This window comes from Bubalus kerabau, chromosome 8 (assembly GCF_029407905.1).
Source record: "Bubalus kerabau isolate K-KA32 ecotype Philippines breed swamp buffalo chromosome 8, PCC_UOA_SB_1v2, whole genome shotgun sequence".
NCBI classification, from domain to species: domain Eukaryota; kingdom Metazoa; phylum Chordata; class Mammalia; order Artiodactyla; family Bovidae; genus Bubalus; species Bubalus kerabau.
Genome location: NC_073631.1, coordinates 29,356,220 through 29,380,082, shown reverse-complemented (window position 1 = coordinate 29,380,082; position 23,863 = coordinate 29,356,220). Strand labels below are relative to the sequence as shown.

Below are 23,863 nucleotides of genomic sequence, written 5' to 3'. Positions count from 1 at the left end.
CTTTTGAACTGTGGTGTTGGAGAAGAGTCTTGAGAGTCCCTTGGACAGCAAGGAGATCCAACCAGTCCATCCTAAAGGAGATCATTCCTGGGGGTTCATTGGAAGGACTGATGCTAACATTGAAACTCGAATACTTTGGCCACCTCATGCGAAGAGTTGACTCATTGGAAAAGACTCTGATGCTGGGAGGGATTAGGGGCAGGAGAAGAAGGGGACTGCAGAGGATGAGATGGCTGGATGGCATCACTGACTCGTTGGACGTGAGTCTGAGTGAACTCCGTGAGTTGGTGATGGACAGGGAGGCCTGGCGTGCTGCGATTCATGGGGTTGCAAAGAGTCGGACACGACTGAGCAACTGAACTGAAGTGAAAGGTATAGAAGATGTAGGACAGTAAGCTTAATTTGGTCCAGTGCTATGGCATACTCTGGAGGTTATCTTTGCATGAGAACCAATCAGCAGTCTGTTGACATGCATGCTTTTAAAAATAGTGAATAGAAATTGTAGTTATTTAAACTTAGTAGTTGTTTGGGTTGTGTGTAAATATGGGGCATTAGTAAATGTTACAGGTGTGCTAAGTAAGTTCCATCCAGATTTAGTGATTTTTGTGTATATTAATGCTAATTCTTGATTTTGTGGTTAACAAATATGTACAGACGGGTAAGGCATAGGCTGCTGCCCTTTTAGAAGCCCCAGGTTAATAATTGTTAAGGGAGTACAATTTTGTGGTGGTTCAAGTACATTTGGAAGATTTGCCTACGGAAAATTAGATGGGACTTCTTATAGCTTTTGATAGGTGATTTACTCTCAGAGAAAGTGTTAGAATTTGTGTCAAATTGCATACAGACTGTGATAGAAAATTTTATGTGTCGACTGGCCTTGGAGTGTCACATTAAACAGTATTTCCGGGTATAGTGGTGAGGGTGTAACTGGATGAGGACAAGATTAGCATTTGAAGTGGTGGACTCCTTAGAGTAGATCGTTCTGTGCAGTGTAGGTGGGCACTGTCCAGTCTCTTGAGGGCCTGAGGAAGACAATGGGAAGAAGGAATTTGCCCCTTTTTTCTGCTTCACTGTTTGAATGCCAGCTCAAACTTGCCATTTCATCTTCTTCTACCCCCATGACTTGTACCATCAGCTTCCCTGATTCTCAGGCCTTTGGGCTGTTACACCACTGGCTGCCCTGTCCTTCCAGCTTGCAGACAGCAGCTGGGGGGACCTCTCAGCTTCCGTAAGCTTGTGAGCCAGTCCTTCATACTAAGTCTCTTTAACAAATTTTCCTATTGCTTCTGTTTGTCTGGAGAACCCTGACTTAATATAAAGACTTAAAAGAGTTTGTTGTATTTTGCTTTGGGAAACCCTGAGATGTGATGAGTTGTGCATCAGGGGAGATCTTTGGACTTTCAGAGCTCTTTTTAAAAGACACGCACACATACACTCTTGCTCATAGTAAGGGCTTAAGAAAAAATTATGACTTGATTTTGTTGATTAATATATTTGTTCAGAGGCATACACTTGTGGTGGCTTATTCCTTAAGCGATGTGATCTCTTTCTTTAATTATTGATTAATGACATTTTAAAGGCTACTAACCAGAACAAGAACCATAGGCCCATTGACCTTCAAAGGATGTTAAGAGGTGGGAAAGAGTTTTACAAGGAAGTATAAGGACATCACTGTCTAGAATGAGGCCATCTTGTCACTCTACATACGACTTTGTTTAGGATCTTCTGACAAACGAAGTTGAATATTGTCAGACATTTCTCAAGAATTCTAAAGGACCTATGTTTCATTTTTTTGCCCCATTGATTCCAGATTTTCAGAGAGCTTATACATAAATTATTCTTACTTCATATTTATTTTCCTTATATTTTATTACAGTAGCACACATATACCCATTTTTCATCACTTCTGATTAGCAACTAGCTAACTCATTGATAGAATTGCAAACAAAAGCAAATATGTGTGCATTTTTTTAGTTAAACCCTATAACTTTATATTAGGTAAGTCTCGCTTTTCCATTTGGCATTTCAGAATATTAAAAAAGAGGTTTTAGATTTCCATAACCATTCTTGGATGCCCTGGGTACTAATATTAGAGATACTAATGTTCAGATGGATTTTCCAAAGTTTTTTTTGACCACTGTTTCCCAAGAATTGGGCTTCCCTGGTGGCTCAAATGGTTAAGAATCTGCCTGCAGTGTGGGAGATCTGGGTTTGATCCCTGGGTCAGAAAGATCCCCTGGAGAGGGGAATGGCAACCCACTCCAGTATTCTTGCCTGGAGAATTCCATGGATAGAGGAGCCTGGCGGGCTATAGTCTATGGGGTCGCAAAGAGTCGGACACAACTGAGCGACTAACACTTTTACTTTCACAAAAATTGATATAAAAGTTTCCTAACTAGTCCACTGTGTTTAAAAGTTTTGCACTAATTGCCATAAGTTTATAAAATTATTTTATTTGAGGAAATATAGAATTAAATTTGGAAGAACTGAGTACTAATGTTTGTAGTTTAAAAGACAACAAGGCATTGGTCTGTGAATAGTAAGGCCACAGTTGAGAAATGGCTCTTTATTTCTGTGTGCAGTAACTAGCGCACATACATAGAGTTTTGCAGATTGTAAAAGGTGCTTTATCTCGTAATCATCACATTGTTAGACGTGCTTATGTTTATGTATGGTGTCATTTCTAGTTTATCTATGGAATAGAGTATGCTTAGAGAGAGGAAGAAAGGCTATGAGAGGATGTTTGAAACAGATTGTTTTAGGTGGGATCAAGTAAGCTCTGTTAGCTGACTAATAGTAGAAAAGGAGAGAGCGTGAGCTTCTCGAAGAGGAAGAAAACAGATTCTATCACGGTTGAGAGTTTCTGATGCTGGCCACTCGCTAACTAGCCGTTTGATGGCAAAGCTGTGACTTGATGGCATTCCTGTGTGAGGTTCAAGGCTGTGACTTTTTAAACTGTGTTTTGAAATTTTGTGGTTTCAGAGACCAAGTGCCCCCTCAATTGATGGTACTTTCACATTGACTTTCCATTTTTGAATCAAGTGGACAGCTCTGTTTTATCATGTTAAAAATGGTTAAAATTTGAATAATAGATTGGAGTCATGGTGTTGGATACTTGTCTATTAGCTACCTCAATAGTGAGGCTACCCAAGTATGACCTATATGTTAAGCATTACAGGGATGAGTCTTAATGTCATGATTTATTTATGATGTGACACTGGGAAAGTTGTTTGAACTTTCTGAGTCTTAGTTTCCTTCTGTGTAAAACAGAGATGATAACACCTTCCTAGTTACTCTCACATTGTTGTGAAAACTGAATAAATGGTAGAGTAGAACTCTTTGTAAACTCAATCATTATACAAATATTAGTGGTTAATATATATATTTTTTTCCTCTCTGTGCACTTACATGAATTCAAACCCTAGGCTCCATCTAGCTTTATGGCTTACTGGCTTCTCAGTGGGTGGGTGGATCCCAGGAGAAAAGAGGGTGTCTTCTGGCTATTGGTACAATTACAGGGGAGTCAGGGATTAGACCGAAAGAAGGGAAAGGAAAAAGAGAATAGACTGACGCATGTCTTGGCAGCTAGTGATGAGGATAGTTTCTTGTGTGGTTGGTAAACTGATTCCAAAGAATTCTGAAAGGGAAGTTCTGAAAAATATTTTTGGAAAAGGTTGCTTATTTGGGGGTTCATAGTCATTTGTTTGTACATATTATGAAATATTTGTGGCAAAAGAAATCTTTTATTTTTAACCAACCCCTGGTAAGTTCTAAAAAGGAAAAGCTGTTGTTTAGTACAGTGTTTAAAAAGCTTTGATAGTAACTTGTACTGAAGATTACTTTTTGTGGGTGACTTTGTTTACCAAACGTACATACCCCTACTGTGTGGTAGGCACATGCTAAGTTCTGGTGCTGAAGTTGCATCTGACCTGAAACCTCCCCTCAGAAAATTCACCATCAGAGCTAAATGTTGGCAGTTTGGCCATCATTCAGCTGAAGCCTTGAGGTTTTTTTTTTGTCAGAATAAAGCATAATATAATTAAAAGATGAAAAATTAAGAGGAATAAGAGTTTGGAGAATTTGTAATTAACAGGTAATTACTTGCTTTTTTTTTTTCTTTTTTTTAAATAACTCCAGGTGAAACTACCAGTTTGGATGAGATGGCAGTTCTAAAATGAACTGCTTCTTACAAGTGAAGAGTTGACCCATTTCTACTGTCTCTGTTTGCTCCACGCTAATTCACAGAAGTGAAAAAAAAAATCGGTGAATTTGTCTTTTTTTTGTTTGCTTTGTTTTTCTGAAAAAAGCTCATTATCACTCCTTAAGAAGTCTACCAAATTTTACTGAAAGACCTGGCTGAATTCCATTACCTTGGTAAAAGTAATACTTGGTCCCTACCCTCGTATATTACATATTCACGTAAACTCCGAATATGTGGTTTGCCTTGTGTTCCCAGTGTCTGGAACAGAGCTTAACACTTGGTCCTCACTAAATAGCTGTCGAATAAAAGAATGTTGAATATTCCCTCCAATGAAATGAAAGTAAATTGAAAAATTACTAGGACAAAAATTGTCTTTGATAAATTTAAACTATCACATTAATTACCCTTTAAAGACTGGTTGATATCTAACTCCAAAAGGGTTTTTAAAATAGTACACTGTGGTTGAAAATTATGTTTGGGATCACAAAACACACAAAAGTTTGACCAAAAAAAAAAAAAAAAGCTAACATCAAGCATTTAGTTAGAATGTAATTCTGTTTTAATTTTTCCTACAGGGAAAAATATGATTAGGTTGGTGTTGCTTTTATATAATAAATTATAAATGCAAGAACAACTTGGATTTTATTTTGTATCTCTTACTGCTTTATTTTTATGATTTCATTTGTATTCCAGAACTAGATAAACTTAAAGCTTTGTTTATAATAGTACAGTAACACACATTTTTGTGTGCTTTGTGGAGTGTTTCATGTTTGTATGACCTTTAATGCTGTCTTGAAATTTGCAGGAGTAAAATTTGGTCACGAATTTCAAAAATTTGGAAATTCGGGAAGTACATTTTCTAGGAGGGCAGCTGCTACCATGATCTCTTACCTAAAATATCTCTCCATGTCACTCTTACTGTTTGCTCATTTCACTCATCTCTGTTTCCATTGCATATTCAGAAATAACATGTACCAGAAAAGTTTAATAATATAATTCTGCTGTGTTCAGTGGTGAAAATTAAACTGGCTTAATAGTCTTTCATTTAGTACCAGAGGCTCATATACAATCTGGAATAATTCAGCATTGTTAGATTACTGCACCATTTTCTCCAGTTTCCTGAGGGACTTTTAATTCTGATGCAGCCAAGAGACTCCTAAGATGAATCCTGCTTTACTTTCGACCTTAGCCCGGCATTATTGGAGGGTCTTTTTGAGTGTTACTCCCATTTAAACCTGACTTGGTTTTGCTCCTGGAACCCTGGAGCTATTTTTAGCCTGGCTGTGGCTTGGCACGTGAGAGAGTATGTGATTCTTTGTATTGTGACATCTTTTATTTTCAGGCTAGTGTTGTGTGACGACAGGACGTGTATGGAGAATGGCTCTTGGATTCACTGTCATTTGAAGCTTGGAATTTATAAAACTGGTTGAAGTTGTACAGTTTTCATGGAAGAGTAGAGTCTGAAATAAAATTTCACCTCCGTTTAATTTCGCCTCAGTTTGGGGAAATAATGGTCTGATTTTAAGATACTCTGATACTATGTATTACCAGTGTTTCTCCAAGTCATGATATACCTTAGAATTTGTTCTTGATTTCTCTTCCTGAGATTATTTGAGGTGGCATTTTTTCCCTCCCCTCAGAGTTTTCCTCAGGGTGTTAATTAGATTGCAACTATTAATATAACCAGCTACTTTAATATCTAGTGTTAATTGCTAATATCTGATGCTTTTTGCTTGTGTACTACCTGAGTGGGCAACACTGAAACTGTTGCAATGGTCTAATCCTGGTAAGAGCTAGCAGAATAAGAGGAAATGGGCTAGAGGAGGGTGGAGACAACGTGAAATGCATAGCACAACAAAGGTACAGAAAAAGAAACTGAAATGATAGGCTGTACAAGTAATGGGTATATTAATTATATAAAAATTTTAGGAAAGTTGATTAGGCTTAAGAGTATTTTATATAAAAAATGTTTTTTGAACCAAGTTCTACAAGTTAATGTCTGATAGCTCATAATATTCAGTCAAATACTAAGCACTAATGCAAAATTTATAGGACTTCAGAAGTTAGTGAGGTTATCTTTCTGCTGGAACTCAAAAAGAGTGTTATCATCTATGTCTTTATCTCTTCTAAACACAGATTGAATATTCTTACATTCTTAATTTCTGAAGAGTATGTGCTTTTGGTTAAGACTGACACTTGGTGTCAGATTGTTTGGATATGAATCTGTAAGTTTTGTCAGTTTGGAGTGTTTTGACCTTAGAAAGTTATTAACCTTTAGGAACCTCAGTTTTCTATCGGTGTAACTTTTAAATTAATGATCCTTAGCCCGTAGGGTGTTCTCAGTATTAAGTAAGATGGCATGGTAAGTACCGCACACAGTATTTCCCGCAGTAACACCCAAGAAATATCTGGATTTTATTGTTTCCTCAGAAGTAAATAACAAGTGGTTTATTTTTTAAACCACTTGTTTAAAATTTGTTAGAAGTTTTTTGTGTTTTGTCTTTGTTTCATTGGATAAGTTTTAAAATGTCAAATCAAATAAAGTAATTCCCTTTTGACCCAGATGATCTAATTCTTCCCTTACTTTCTCAGTTTTTATTAACTTTCTAATTTATGTACTGCCCTAGGGCTAAATTTAGACTAAATATCAGGAGGACATGAAGAGAGGTGCCACTTGTAGACCATGACCATAACGAGAACTTTTCACTGACCAGTAATTTCTTCTGGCCATTAAGCTTTTACTATGGATGAAGTGAAAGGAAAAAGTTGTAGTATGCTCATGTTATGCTTTAAAAAGTGTCAGCGTTGTGTAGTTTTCTGCTATGGGAAATACTGTGGTTCTTGTCAATTTAATCAAGTTTTATGTAAAGTAACTCAGAATTTATATAAGCCTTTCTCTTGAATTGTTCCTTTATAGAGAGTAGAAAAAGATGAGGAATGTTAAAAATCCTTTGTTTAAAAGAAAATATATAGTTAGCTTTTAGTAATGTATAGTAGGTTAAGAAAAGGACTTTGATTTGCAAATTATTAATTGTACTGTACATCTAAATATGGGTATTAAGAACATAAATAATTGCAATTCCTTTATTCAGCAGCTCCTTATCTGCATTCCGGTAATAGTACAATAAATTGTTATATTCAAGGAGAGGAGTGTTCATGTGATAATAATGTTTGCTTAGCTGAAGATTGTGCCATCAAGGTCTTCTGTGGGTGAATCTGTGTCTGTCTCTGTTTTCCTTACTATAGTTATTTTTTCCTCCTTGTCGTTTTTGCTTTGTGGATATGTTGACTTTCCCTCCTCATCTCTGTCTTGTATTATTCTCTTCTGTGTCTGTAGTTCTGCAGCTTCCTTTCTCAGTTTTTTCCCTTGACCGTCACCCTTTTCTCTCCCTCTGAAGTAAATTTAACAGGCCACAATAAAGAGTTTAACTTTTATTTTGTTAAGTTATATTCCACTTAATAGGTTTAAAAATATTTTCCATTGCTAATTTAAAAGGCAAATGTATACACAGTTTGTATATATATTTTAAATAATACAACTCAGTGTAACTTCTTTTTGTGTTGTATGCCTTCTTGTCTGAATTTATTGATTAAAAAGCCTCAGAATCTCACAGTTAATGAATGATGTTAAGCTTTATTTTTTATGTGAATCACAAATATCTTGTAGTACTTTCAGGATCATTGTTTTGTTGAGTTGTTACTGTACAGCCTTCAGGAACATGAAGGAAATTTTTCTGAACCTGTATCAACTCTAGAATATACCTTGGAAAGTTACCTGAATAGTAATACCTACAAAATCTACATCAGATTCTTAAGGAGTACCAAGGACTCTAAGATATGTCAGTTTAGTCACTTCGGGTTTTTCTGATAAACAGAATTTTTAAATCTTAATAATCCCTTTTATTTGATTCCTTAGATACGTGTGCAGAATTTTGCCCATCACCTCCACATGATTAAAAAAATAAAAACAAACCTACTTGAGAGCCAGTGTGAAATCATGGTTCAGGACATGCTTGAATTTTAAACCAAGCCTTAGTTCATTGTCTACTTCTGTGTCTTAAGCTGTTCTTCATCTATAGATTAGAGTTAGTAATATAGCATGTCATAGAGTTGTTGTGAGAATTAGAAATATATGTAAAGTGGTTAGCAAAGCACTAAGCAATTAATACTAAGCACTCCTTTAAAATAGGATGCTTCTTTTCATAAGAAGGAAAAGCAGAAGTAGGAGACTGGTGACAGTTCAGTATTAGGCTGTGCTTTGAACATCTAACTACTGTGACTTTTCCTTTTGTTATCTATTATGGGGAAAAGCAGAAGTTGAGTTGTCAATACTGGGACTTTTTATTTTTGTATTGTTAAAGTCTTATGTGAATGAGGCAAAGGGACATTTATGAATATGGCCTGTTTTATCTTATATTGTACTAGTTAACTGCCATGGTAAAAGTTTTGTGTACTTTAGTAGAGAACAGTTTGGCAGTCTTCTGATGTATTAGCTAAATTCATTCTTTCTAACTTAACTTTTGTAAGAGGAGCTTAAGGTAATTTGCTTTGTGATTGAGTTTATTTTTCCACAAGCCATATGGGAGGATTCTTGTTTCTTTACATTCTCAAGAATGTTTATTATTATCTGTATCTCCGTAGTGGTTTTGATTTGCATTTCCCTAATGTCTAGTAGAGTTTCCCGGGTGGCTAAGTGGTAAAGAAACCACCTGCCAAAGCAGGAGACGTGGGTTTGATCCTTGGATCAGGAAAATCTCTAGAGAAGGAAATGGCAACCCACTCAAGTATCCTTCCTGGAGAATCCCATGGACAGAGGAGCCATGTGGGCTACATGTAGTCCATTTGGTCGTGAAACAGTTGAATACGACTTAGTGACTAAACAACAACAAGCATGTTCTGAGTCTCTGGGTCTTGACTGTGCAGATCCTAACTAGGCTGGCTTATTCTTTGAGCAGCACTCCTTGTCCAGGAGTCGCAGCTCAGTCATGATTGTCTTGAGGATCGTTTCTGACTGTGGTCCAGCTGCCTCTTCACAGTGGCTTGCAGCAGTGTGTCTGCCCTCATCACCTCCACCTTGTTACTCTTATACTTATTAATGTTTTAAAATTTTTATTTACTACTTAAGTAAACCTTGACAATATACAAATTAGTTCAGTTCAGTCACTCAGTCGTGTCTGACTCTGCGACCCCATGGATTACAGCATGCCAGCCTTCCCTGTCCTTCAGTATCTTCCAGAGCTCGCTCAGATTCATGTCCATTGAGTCAGTGATGCCATCCAACCATCCCATCCTCTGTCGTCCCCTTCTCCTCCTGCCTTCTATCTTTCCCAACATCAGGGTCTTTTCCAGTGAGTTGGGTGTTCCCATCAGGTGGTCAAAGTATTGGAGCTTCAGCTTCAGCATCAGTCCTTCCAGTGAATGTTCAGAACTGATTTCCTTTAGGATTGACTGGTTTGATCTCCTTGCAGTCCAAGGGACTCTCAGCAGTCTTCTCCAACACCACACTTCAAAAGCATCAATTCTTCGGCAGTCAACTTTCTTTATAGTCCAACTCTCACATCCATACATGACTACTGGAAAAACCATAGCTTTGACTAGATGGACCTTTGTTGGCAAAGTAATGTATCTGTTTTTTAATATGCTGTCTAGGTTGGTCATAGCTTTTCTTCCAAGAAGCAAGAGTCTTTTAGTTTCATGGCTGCAATTACCATCTGTAATGACTTTGGAGTCCAAGAAAATAAAGTTTGTTCCTTTTTCCACTGTTTCCCCATCTATTTGCCATGAAGTGATGGGACCAGATGCCATGATCTTAGTTTTCTGAATGTTGAGTTTTAAGCCAACTTTTTCACTCTCCTCTTTCACTTTCATCAAGAGACTCTAATTCCTCTTTGCTTTTTGCCATAAGAGTGGTGTCATCTGTGTATCCGAGATTATTGACATTTCTCCCAGCAGTCTTGATTCCAGCCTGTGATTCATCCAGCCTGGCATTTCACATGATGTACTCTACATGAGTTAAATGCCTTGATGTACTCCTTTCCCAGTTTTGAACCAGTCTGTTGTTCCATGTCCAGTTCTAACTGTTGCTTCTTGACCCGCATCCAGACTTCTTAGGAGGCAGATTAGGTGATTGGCGATTCCCATCTCTTGAAGAATTTTCCATAGCTTGTTGTGATCCCCACAGTCAAAGGCTTTAGCATAGTCAGTAAAGCAGAAGTAGATGTTTTTCTGGAACTCTCTTGCTTTTTCTGTGATCCAGCGGATGTTGGCCATTTGATCTCTGGTTCTTCTGCCTTTTCTAAATCCATCTTGAACATCTGAAAGTTCTTGTTTCATATACTATTGAAGCCTAGCTTGGAGAATTTTGAACATTACTTTGCTAGCGTGTGAGATGAGTGCAGTTGTGTGGTAGTTGGAACATTCTTTGGCATTGCCTTTCTTTGGGATTGGAATGAAAAGTGACCTTTTCCAGTCCTGTGGTCACTGCTGAGTTTTCCAAATTTGCTGGCATGTTTAGGGAAGCACTTTCACAGCATCATCTTTTAGAATTTTAAATAGCTCAGTTGGCATTCCATCACCTCCATTATCTTTGTTTATAGTAATGCTTCCTAAGCTCCACTTCACTTAGCACTCCAGGATGTCTGGCTCTAGGTGAGTGATCACACCATTGTAGTTATCTAGGTCGTTAAGTATCCATTTTTAAGATTGTTCCCATAGCAGATTCATTTTAAAGGTTATGTATTGAGCTGTTCCCTTACTGTTACCATAGTGTGACTGACTGTTTTGCCCTGTTTTCTTAAGCAAGGTGTTAGTTTCATGTTTTTCATGTGGTGGAGTTCAAGTTTTATGATCATGATCATTGCTTGATAGAAATAAACACCTATAATAGTGTTGTCACTTAAATATTTTAAATGACTGTTGCTGCTGCTGCTAAGTCACTTCTGTCGTGTCCGACTCTGTGCAACCACAGAGATGGCAGCCCATCAGGCTCCCCCGTCCCTGGGATTCTCCAGGCAAGAACACTGGAGTGGGTTGCCATTTCCTTCTTCAATGCATGAAAGTGAAAAGTGAAAGGGAAGTCGCTCAGTCGTGTCTGACTCTTAGTGACCCCATGGACTGCAGTCTACCAGGCTCCTCCATCCATGGGATTTTCCAGGCAAGAGTACTGGAGTGGGATGCCATTGCCTTCTCCGAAAATTGACTGTAAATAAAATGAGTTAAGGATATGGTGTGTCTTTTGTAGGAAAAGTGATATGTGTAGTTTAAAAATAATAAAGTATTATTTGCAATATATATATATTAAAAAAGTTCATGCAGCTTGAAAAGTAAACCAGTTTAGAAGAATGTTTAATAAAAAGTGAAAGTATTGTTTGCTTTCTCTGTTTTAAAAACAGTCTGGGTACTTACTTACATAGGAGAGAATATTTTCATTAAATTAAAAATTTACTCTTAAAGGTGGCAGTGTAAATTACCTTTTCCTGCTTTTATAAGCTTCTGAAGTGTTTGTCTACTTTTTCCAGTAGAGTTTATTTATTGTTGCAGTTTTTACTCCTATATTCTCTTCCCTTTCCCTATAGAGAGTAGTTGCTCACTGAATTGATTTGACACAGAAATCAAGGGCAAGTTACATCTAAGTGTTAAGATGCCAGTTAATGATAAAAGAAGGTAGTCTGGTGAAGATTATCACTAGGAATAGTGATGTGTTATAACACTGATTTAGATGACTAGTGCGAAGGTCTGTGTATTCTGGATATACTTATTCAGGGTATACTGGATGTGCCAGATGTTATTCTTGGCACCAAGAATACATCAGTGAACAAAACACACACAATTTATGTCCTCATGAGACTTAGAGCACATGGTATATACAGGAAAACAAGCAGACAGTTCCAACTTATTATGATAAATGAAGATAGTGGCAAGAGAGTGGTTGAATGGTGAACCGTGGAGACTGATCTGGATAGGGACGTGAATGCAGAAGTAGGCTAAGTAAGGAGAGAGTAGAAGAGTTAGGCGTCTGCAGTTCTGAGTAATAATGAAACATAGATCTAACAGGTTTAAACAGTGTAGAACTGGAAGATTGTGAACAGAGGGTAAGATAGTCACATTTCCCATCCAGAGCAGACAGAATGATGAAGTTTGATGTGTGGTCTTACAGTGGCAAAAGTGGACTTGCAGTGAAAGTTGGTGGAAGTGGAATGCTGATGATGTTAACAGTAGAGTTGGGAGTTCCTGGTGGTCTGGTGGTTAGAATTTAGCACTTTAACTGCTGTGGTCCGGGTTCAATCCCTGGTTGGGGAACTGATAGCCCACAAGCTGTGCAGCATGTTCAAAAAAACAAAGCAAAACAAAGAGTGTTGAATGGATGTATGTTGAAATAATTCAAGGTTATACAGTACTTAGGATAGAGAAGCTTGTCATGTGCTATGTGTCAAGAGTTTTGAGTGAATGATTAGGAATGCCTTGGGGATCAGTGGTTTGTACCTGTGACTGCATATTGCAAAATCACCTCGGGAGCTTTGCAAACTACCAATGTTACTTATCCTAGCTTTGCTGCACGTTAGATAATCCAATGGCCAGTTCCCAGCCTCAGCTGTTCTAATTTAATTTGTATGGGGGTGTAATCTGGGCAGAGGGACTTTAAAAAGCCCCTAGGTAATTCTGATGTGCAGCAGTTGCACAGTGACAGGGTTTTTTTTTTTTTTTTTTTCCTTTTTACAGGAGACTGGCTGAGAGTTATAGTTAGGACTGTGACCCTTCATTGTGAAGTTGGGGTACTTGATAAATGAAAGAATAAGCAGCCTTTGAGAGTGCTGCAGGGGAAGCAGCTTTTACGTAAAGCACACAGTGAAATCGTTGATGATATAGATGCATTTATTTTTGTCATAGAGCAGAATAAACCCAGAGGGAGGTTTTGAGAGGAAGGGAAGCAACAGGAAGTTGGATAAAGGAGGAAGTAACAAGAACAGTACAGTGGTTAGAGTACAGGAGAGGACTGATAACTACATTTGTCTTTTGATAGTGACATGACAACGATAACAGGGCATCATGGGTTCAGAATTGGTTTGGAAAATATATTTCCATCAGTCCCATGGTCGATGAGAGTTGGGAATTGGGTGAATGGCTCTCAGAAGTTAGTTTAAGACCTAGATGGGCTGAACTTCATAGGAAGTCCTAGCTCTGTATTCTCTCTGTTAAGGGACGTGGATTGGTTGTGTAAGATCCATGGAGAAGCCCAGCATTTCACACTGCTGTTCCACAAGCTCCTAGGGGAGTGTTGAGAGGACTGGTCTTTTTTGTTACCACAGTAGCAGGACGCAGCTCTGGAGTGTCAGGGTCTGGTTAGTTGTGCCCAGCATAGCTCTTCTCACTCCAGTGTGCTTACTTGTGTGAGTTGAACCCTCTGCTATACCTAAGAATAGCAAAGCCTTTGCTTTTTCTTTATTTTTACACTTGATGCTTTTCAGGAACAATTTTAATTGCACAACTCCAGATTTTTTTCACTGTTGAATAAATGGTGTAGACTTAGAAACAGTGAAAAGGGACCTTGTATATTACCTAGGGAAACTTTCTTTATACATTGGAATTTTATGCATAAAGGATTGAGATGAGTTTCATAAAGAAACCATTCAGTCTGGATTAACTAAAGTATAAACTATATGGAACTAGAAATTTATAATTGTTTCACTGATTCAAATTTGTCAGAATAAATTAGTTTACTGTACTTCATTTGTTTAATTTGATACATAACTTTTTTGCATTGTTGAACTTGAGAGATGTCAACAGAGTGTAGCAAATTTATTTTCTTTTAAATTAAAGCTTTTTAAAGTATAATATTAGTAGACTTCAAGAGCTACTCTAGTTACGCAAATGAACTATGGAATTACTTTTGAAAGACGAATACATTTAAAAGCATCAAAAATTTTAAGTATTTTTGGTCACAGTAGGGTAAGTAGTATAGTTGTCGATTTGGTGGTAGCTAGATATATAAATAAGAAAATTGTATGCTAAGTGGAAAATATACTTTTGCATAATTACAGTATATTATGTCAGCTAGTAATTAAAACCCATGTGCCCTTACTAAGCAGAACATATGTCCATGATCAAAAGCTGTTATACTTTTAAAAATTAATTGATTTTGTATTCAGTGATCTTATTTCACATTTGAATTATGAAAGGAAAATTAACTTTTTGATGTTGTGACACCAAGCATACAATGCCTATGATGGGTCATAGGGGTTTAGGTTACCTCAAAAGGATGCTTTTAATAGCCGGTTGTGACCTGCATCTTTTTTTATATGTATCTTTTGTGCTCATGGTTTTCAGATGTGCTTAGCAAGATGACTGAAGAGCAGTTATTGGTGAATGATACTTGTTTCCCTTTTCTCTTTTCTGGTTTGCATTCATTGATTTACCTATGTTTAGGTGGGTATGAATGGTACCCATTTTTCTAAACCTCAATTGATATTTATTTTTAAAAAAAGCTGCACAGCTAGTCAGTTGTCTCAATCATTTGTGGGCACATCTCATGGTTTAGTTTGCCAATACAGATTGAGACAATTCATAGGAGTGTTATTAAGATATTTCTTTGGCTGTGGCAGCTGACATCATTTGGCTTAAATTTTCTAGACCAAAATTATTTCTGCTATACTATATGGTGGGAGATTCTGATAACTCAGGTCAGCATTTGTTATGTTAGAATATAGCCAAAGCTGCTTCCTGAGGAAAATTTTGGCTTGCTTACATGGCTTTAGTCTGCCAACTTATGAGTTGTGAGAACACTAGTTAGGCTCTTTAGTATTTATGGTTTACCTTATTTTTAGCTGTATATATTAATAGATTAGGGCTTCCCTGGTGGCCCAGAAGGTAAAGAATCTGCCTGCAATGCGGGAGATCTGGATTCGATCCCTGGGTTGGGAAGATCCCCTGGAGGAGGAACTAGCGTGGCAACCCACTCTAGTGTTCTTGCTTGCAGAAACAATCCTATGAACCTGGCAGGCTACAGTCCATGGGGTCCCAAAGAGTAGGACACAACTGAGCGGCTAAGCTCAGCACAGCACATTAATAGATTAACTTTGAATCTGAAATACAGACTACCAACACTCAGTGACTGCAGGTTACATAATACTCAGCATCTCTTAAAGCCTGAAAGAATTGATGTTAAGGAAAAATATCTGAGAGTTATGTAATCCAGTCTTTCTTCTAGATTTGCAAATTTCATTTATTTATTTGTAATTGTGGTTAGATTCTCTAACTTCTGTCCTTGGATATAGCGTGACTACTAGAAAATTACAATCTTAGAACACATTAGTTTTACTTCTACAGAATTGCTGTTATTGACTTGCCTTTTAATGTTTATGTCCACCTAATTTAAAGTCATTATGAGAGGCAGTTTTGTTAAACTTTCTAATGACTTCCATGTAAAACTGTCTGAGAACATTAACCAGTACTTCATGCTTTTTTTTTTCCAGATAAATTCCTATTTGATACATTTCTTTAAAAATTCAGAGCTGCAGATATAGAGCAACAGTTAATGAGAGGAGGCTTGGATATCGTCTGTTCCCAGCCTGTTTACAGATGAAGAAATTGAGGCTCAGAGAGGTCAGCTGTAAGTGGCTGGCCTAGAACCCGGTTCTAGAAATTGTGTCTTCTAACAGCTGACCCAGTTTTTTTTTTTTTTTCCCTTAAAGTTTTCAAAAAATTGAGGTGAAAGGGAAATTGACATAAGATAGTTACAATTTTAAAATGAACAATTCACTGGCATTTAGTATAATCACAGAGATATGTGGTCACCTCTATCTAGCTCTAAAACATTTTCATCACCCCGAAAGGAAGATTGCATTCACTACAGCTGCTTCCCATTTTCTTCTCCCAGCAATTGGCAGCCATCATTCTACATTCTGTCTTACGGATTTTTCTAGTCTGGGTATTTCATATAAATGGAATCACATAATATCTACCATTTGAGCCTGGCTTCTTTCACTTAGCGTAATGTCCTGTCCCCATTGTAGCATATATCACTACTGCCTCATTCCTTCTTATGGTCGAACAATAAATACTTTTTTGTAAGGAGAGACCACAATTTGCTTATCCATTTATTCATTAGTGGACATTTAGGCTATTTCCATCTTTTGGCTGTGAGCATATATATATATGTTTTTGAGTTTTCAGTCCTAGATATATTCCTAGGAGTATAATTTCTCAGTCATATGGTAGTTGTATGTTTAAAGTTTTGAATAACTGTCAGTCCATTCTATACAATGGCTACACGATTTTATTAATACATACTTATTAATACATACATATTAATACTTATTAATACATATCCCCAGTTTCCTTTCTACTTCTCTTTGTAAAATCGTTGTGACTTGAAAAGGAAAATGAACCAAAGATCAATTTGTTTTTTTTTTTAAGATGTCAACTTTTATTTGGTACATCTTATAAAATAGATTCTTCAAACAGGTTTATGGTTTTTCTAGAGGTTCATTGAATATGATCTTGCTTTGTTCCTTTCATTCAAACTGAAGTGAAGTTGTGCTCCTCCATTTCTTTTTTTTTTTTTTTTAAATTTTATTTTATTTTTAAACTTTACATAACTGTATTAGTTTTGCCAAATATCAAAATGAATCCGCCACAGGTATACATGTGTTCCCCATCCTGAACCATTTCTTTTCTCTCACTGTATTTATGTTGTTAGAATCCGTAAGAATGGTTTTAGGGGTCTGTGCATGCATGCTAAGTTGTGTCTGACTCTTGTGACCCCATGGGCTGTAGGCCTCCAGGCTCCTCTGTCCATGGGATTTTCCAGGCAAGACTAATGGAGTGGGTTGCATTTCCTTCTCCAGGGGATCTTCCAGACCCAGGGATGAAACCCACGTCTGTTACATCTGCATTGGCAGGTGGATTCTTTTACCACAAGCACCACCTGGGAAGCCTTTTAGAGGTCTAAGTAAATGTAAATCTGTTTACTGTACAAAATAAAATGAATATGATGAAAAAGTAAAAATAGAGAAAAAATAATAGCGAAATAGTCTTGGGTACCTTCAAGGTTATTTATAGGCTTTAATTGACTTTAGTGTGGGTCAGATTTCTTTGTGTTCTGCTTTTGCAAAGAGCTTGGCAGTTGTTTTTGTCTCTTTATCCATCCTGTCACTATAATTTACTTATGAAAACAGTGCTTTGTATTATGCTTGATAAATGGATAATACAGAAATTTCAAAGTAAATGGTTTAAGATAGGGTAAATAGTCATTAGATACCTTAAGTTTTTGATTAAGGTTGATTTTAATTTAGTTTGGAATGAATAATGACCTTCTGACATTATTAAAGTCTGCCTGTTTCTTACAGTATTTCATTTTTAGTTTGATTTTTGTCATAAAATGACCCTAAGTTATATTTACCAGGAAAAAAAAAAGTTAAGATGCTAATGTCAACTTGGAAAGATCTAATTGAGTTTTTCTGTTAAAAGAGAATATATTAATAGAATATAAACTTAAATCTGTAGTACTGAGGAAAGAATCTGAAGGTCATTGTTTTTATGTCTTTAGTTTTAAAGGTAGAGACCTACTAAAAAGGTCTCTAGCTTTATGAAAAGTATGAGCTATGTTAGACTTTTTTTTTTTTTTTAAAGTATATAAGGCACAAAGATTCTGGAATTATCTTCAGTGATAAGAAGTTTATAAGGGACTGGAGAAATTTGTAAAAAAGAGCCTTATTAGATAGCCAGACTTCACAGTATACCAGAAATCGTTGCTTTTCCTAATTTCAAATAGATTGAGATCTGGACTGGAGTTAAACACATGTCTGACCACCAGAACATTATATATATATATATATATATATATACACACACACACACACACACACATATATACACACACATGCACACGCACACATATATATATATAAAACAGATCTAGCTACATGGTTGCCCTGTGACACCCCCTGGCTTTAGGCTTTTATCATCGCCTGTGTGGTGCTGTGCCATCATGATTAACTCTGTCTCTCACTGCTACTTTTATTCTCATCGCCCTCAGCTGACAGTCGCAAGGGATTTTATTGGCTAGATGACAGTCACCACTTACTCTTGCTTACCTATATTATTTGATAGAGCTATTCTGTTTGGCTGTCTCGTAGACCATTAAACCAGCTATAGAAATCTACCCTTGTAACTATGGCCCAGTGTGATGGGGGTCATTCTTATAATTCAGAGCATGGTGATCTATACTTCAGGAATCCCTTGGAAGATGGCTTAAACTGTAGTCGGTAGGCATTTTTAAGAAGCCCAGGAAGGGAGGCAGTGTATCAGATGAGTGCTTTGTCCTCAGCAGCAGCTTCATTTTTTTCACATAGATAACTATATTTGCTTCAGGTACTGCTTTTTGGATTTCTGGTAGTCTTAATGATGATCTCAATAGGAAAATAATTTATTATGTATAACCCAGTTAAGGGTTTTAGAATAGAGCCTTTTTATTCTCCTAAGTTTACCTTCTCCTTGCATTTATAGAAATTCACAAGAGACTTCCAAAGAGTTGCCTTGAGCATATCTGTGAATTTGTTACGTATACACTTACACACACCCCTCACTATCATCTCAGGTTAATTTTTAAGCCATTTAAGTATAAGAAGTATGTAATTCAGTTCCTTTTAGAAGTGAGTAAACAAATGTTGACAGACATTTTGATTGCCCAGGGTCGCATGATCTGTGAGCAGAGCTCAGATTAGAAAGCAGAGCTACTTGTGTATTACAGTGTGTGGTATCTATTTAGACTTGAAACAAAAATGACTTCCATATTGTTGGCACTTATCTAATCTTGTGTAGGAATTTTTCCAGTTATGACTTGATTGTCCTTGTAAGGAATAGACATACACCCTAGTTATGTCACATCAAACGGAGAATCCAGGGTAGTGCAGTGGAATGCAGCTGGTCCTGTGGGAACTAAAATGCTGACCTAAAATCTCACTTCTCTCTCTTTCAGGGAATCACAGAGTCTCTCGTCTTGTCTTTTTAGGGTGTTATCTGCCTCATTTCCGTTTTTCTCAGTTGGGTTCCTTGCTTACTGAGTGGCCTGTATGTCACCTTAAAATGGCTACTCCAGTCCCAGAATATACATGCCCTTTTTCAGGTTCAGTGCCCATCATCGACAGGCAGCAGTTTTTAGCTTTTCAGATAACCGAGAAAGAGTCTAGCTCAGTTCGCTGATGGAGCCCAGTCTCACCAAGTATATACACTGTCTGCCTCGGTACACAGCCATGCTGTTCCTCAGCTGTCTTTGCGTCAGGGGTACATTCCTGGTACAGTCAAGGTTGGAGATGAGGCAGAGAAGGTGGGTAGGATACTGCGAGTCTCAGGGCTGTGGATGAGAAGATGGGATCGGCACATGCCTTTTACAGTATATAAGAATTACTGATTGTAGTTTTTGTTTGTTTAGTAAACTACTAAAGAGATCTTATTTTGAATGGCAAAGACTGAATAGACTTTATCATGGGATATCTCTAGATCCCATACATTTCTGGTATTTTTAAGTTTATTAAATGTAAATAAATCTCAAAAGTAGTAGCTCGCAAGGGTGGAGATACATGCTTCTAGGGAATGTTTCTTTTAAGGATTACCCCCTTTGGTCAGATTATTTATTTTAATGCTTGTTTTTAATATTTTATGGTCCATTTTTTTTGTGAATGAGTGTTTAGTCTAATAGAAAGGGAAATTCCTCCTGAATTCATGCATGCATTCATACATGTCATAGAATCTTTGTGTTGTGTTCCAGGAATTTTGCTAGCTGTGGGCACATTAAGTTGAATATTGTATTTTCTCTGCTCTTAAAGAATTCTGTGCTTTGGAAGCTGAACTGTCTCTAATGAAAGAGGTCAGACTCTCTTTGTACCTTTGATTCCTTCACCTACTTCTCTGTGCGTCATACCTTATCTCACTTCTACTTTTTTCTGGATCCTTCCCTAGAGCCTGAGTGTGTGCGTGTGTGTGCTCAGTCGTGTCCAATTCTTTTGTGACCCCACAGACTGTACCGCCTGGCTCCTCTGTCCATGGAATTTACTAGGCAAGAATACTGGAGTGGGTTGCCATTTCTTCCCATTCTAAAACCTGATATACATACAAATCTGTTCCCACTCACCTCTGAACTACTGCAGTCTATTTTTGTGTTTACTACTCTTTAGATGTCACTCTCAGTTACCTTCTAGGTGTCATATCCTCTGGACATTTACTGGCCTTTACCTACTGAGCTCTTCTCCTTTAGACCTGTTGATCATGCTTTCTAAGATTGTAGGGCTCCATCCATTACTGGTTCTTCTTATACCTTTCTGAGCTTACCTTCTCAAGTCATCTTCATGAGCTTCATTTTTCCTTTTCTGCTTCTTAAAATGTTGATTTTACCACTATTTCATCCTTGACTTTCTGCTCTCTTCATAATATGCTTCATTGTTATTTTTTTTTTTAGATGACTGTGTGGTGATCAGTTCTGATTCTATCAGTCCTGAATATTCCCTTGAAAATAACTTGCAGTACTATATTGATTTGCTTGCTGTCTTCACTTGAGCTCTGCATATATCTTTACTCTGAATATGTCCCATACTGAACTTCACTTCTTCATCCACAAAACAAAACAGCAAACATACCATCCCCCAGCCCTCTTTCTTGTATCTTGTTTAGGGTGACTAGTTGTTCAGCCAGCTTAAGAAGCTGTGATGACGGCTCTTTTTCACGCTTCATGCAGTCTACTGATTTGTTGATCAGATCTTCTAGATATTTCTCCAGAATGCAGATTTCTGTTCCTCACACCTGCTTCTGCTCTATTTCTGGCTTTTAGGTAATATGACTATAATTGCTCTTTATAGATTTTCCTGCCTATTTCAAATCTTGCACATAATTGATAGAATGGTTTAAACTTGAACAGTACATATGCCTCTGACAATCTATCCTTTAAAAACAACTCCCAGTGGCTTCCCTGTGGGATACTCTTCTTTGCTTTAGTGCCTGCTCCTCTTGTCTTCTCATTATCAGTTGCCCTCTTCTTCACTTGGCTGTGTCCCGTTAGCCTCTGAGATTAATCTTACATGTCACCTTTCTCAGGATGTGTCCTCTGATTTGTCGCCCCTCTTCCTTTTTAGGCTGGGTTGGAGTACCTGCTCCTTCTTACTAGCGCCTTGCAATAGCTGATGCATGTTTGTCGTTTTCTTACTGTATTATTTCATATGTAATTCTCCTCCTCCACAAGATTGTGAGCTTAATGAGACCCAGAACAATCCTTTACTTGCAGAACCTACCTATAGGGAGCACATGCTGGACTTTAATAAATGTTTTATCAATGAGTGAAAGACGTTTCTGGTCTAGAAAAGGTAGATATACATAAATAATTGCTGTAGAACTTTAAATAGTGCAGTGGAGACAGGGAATGCAAGGATTGAACCTTCTAGCTGGGCAGGGAGAGGTGCTTGTAAGGGAAGACTTGCTTTGTAGAAGATAGAAGTTTGAGCTGGTTCTTGAAGGGAACTTGATAGAGGTTTTGCTAGAAAGAGAGAATCCATCCCAGAGAACAAAAGCAAGAGAACAGGTCCTACTCATGAAAAAGCCAGGTGTTTCTAATTCAGAGGTCATTTTTGGCCTTTGAAAAAAAGGAGGATAGAATAGAGGAGAGGCAGGGTGGAAGATGGAATAGAGGAGAAGCAGCAGTTGTATTCTTGCAGGCCTGAGCAGAGGTCTTACCTCAGGCTTTGGTGGTGAGGAGAGGGAGGGCCACGAGAGATGCTTAAGCTGTAAAATATAACTAATTAGTTGAGTGTGAGAGTTCTAAGAGGGCAGTTCAGGATAACTCTTAAGATTTCTTTTTTCAGTGATTGATTAGGCACTGGTATCTCCTTTTAATTTAAATAAGGGAATATAGGAAATTTGGGGTATGGTATAAATTTAATTTTAGACACGATGAGTTAGAAGTACCCATGAGAAATTCAGGCAAAAACGTTTCAGCATACTGTTGAATATAAGTGTTAGAAACTCAGGAGGTGTATCTGGATTGGAGACACAGCTTTGGAAGTCATGGTACATATGAGGTAGTTAAAAGTAAACAAGATTACTTAAGGATTGCACATATAGCACGACTATAGGAGAGTGAAAACAGAATCCTGGGACTTGCAGGTGTTCTTCTGCTTAAAGATAATCTGGAATACTTGGAAAGGAGTATCAATTTCCCTTTATTCTTTCCAACTTTATCAGATTTCATAAACTTCCTCTTTGCAGCCCCTGTTTGTTCCTTTCATTCTTTGTTGTTGTTCAGTTGTTCAGTCATTTCCAACTCTTTGTGACCTCATGGACTGCAGCATGCAAGGCTTCCCTGTCCTTCACCGTCTCCCAGGCTTTGCTCAAATGCACGTCCTTTGAGTCTGTGAGGCCATCCAACCATCTTGTCCTCTCTCACCCCTGGTCTCCTTCTGCCTTCAATCTTTCCCAGCATCAGGGTCTTCTCCAATGAGTCAGTTCTTTGCATCAGGTGGCCAAAGTATTAGAGGTTCAACATCAGACCTTCCAATGAATATTCAGTGTTGATTTCCTTTAGGATTGACTGGTTTGATCTCCTTGCTGTCCAAGGGACCCTCAAGAGTCTTCTCCAACACCACAGTTCTAAGGCATCAGTTCGTTGACGCTCAGCCTTTTTTATTGTTAAACTCTCACATCCTGCTAGAAAAGACTGCTGGACTACATGGCTGCTGGAAAAGCCATAACTTGACTACACAGACCTTTATTGGCAGAGTGATGTCTCTGCTTTTTACTATGATGTCTAGATTTGTCATTGCTTTTCTTCCAAGGAGCAAGCGTCTTTTAATTTTATGGCTGCAGTCAGCCTGCAGCGATTTTGGAGCCCAAGAAAATAAAGCCTGTCATTGTTTTCATTGTTTCCCCATCTATTTGCCATGGAGTAATGGACTGGATCCCATGAACTCATTTTTTTGAATGTTGGGTTTTAAGCTACCTTTCTCACTCTCCTCTTTCACCGTCATCAAAAGGCTCTTTAGTTTCTCTTCTCTTTCTGCCATTAAGGGTGGTGTCATCTGCATATCTGAGGTTATTGATATTTTTCTGGCAGTCTTGATTCCAGCTTGTGCTTTATCCAGCCTGGTATTTCACATGATGTACTCTACATATAAGTTAAATAAGCAGAGTGACAATATACAGCCTTGATGTACTTTCCCAATTTGGAACCAGTCTGTTTTTCCATGTCCGGTTCTAACCGTTGCTTCTTGACCTGCATACAGGTTTTTCAGGAGGCAGGTAAGGTGGTCTGATATTCCCATCTCTTGAAGAATTTTCCAGTTTGTTGTAATTCATACAGTCAAAGACTTTAGCATAGTCAATGAAGCAGAAGTAGATGCTTTCCTGGAATTCTCTTGCTTTTCCTATGATCCGATGGATGTTGGCAATTTGATCTCTGGTTCCTCTACCTTTTCTAAATCCAGTTTGAGTATCTGGAAGTTCTCGGTTCATGTACTGTTGAAGCCTAACTTGAAGGATTTTGAGTATTATCTTGCTAGCATGTGAAATGAGCATAATTGTGTGGTAGTTTGAACATTCTTTGGCATTGCCTTTCTTTAGGATTAGGATGAAAACTGACCTTTTCCAGTCCTGTGGCCCCTGCTGAGTTTTCCAAATTTGCTGGCA

General features: G+C 37.7%; 1 protein-coding gene across 3 annotated transcripts in view; it reads left to right on the top strand.

Annotated features, from left to right (window-relative positions):
* The window catches only part of SNX13 (sorting nexin 13), a 143,480-nt gene that overhangs the window by 4,223 nt on the left and 115,394 nt on the right, over positions 1-23,863 (top strand). The window contains exon 2 of one of the 3 annotated variants that reach the window (XM_055589931.1): positions 4,138-4,263. The exons of the other annotated variants lie outside the window; for them this stretch is intronic. The gene's annotated coding sequence lies outside the window, so the exon portion shown is untranslated. The remainder of the gene's footprint in view (positions 1-4,137; positions 4,264-23,863) is intronic. 3 annotated transcript variants of the gene reach the window in all.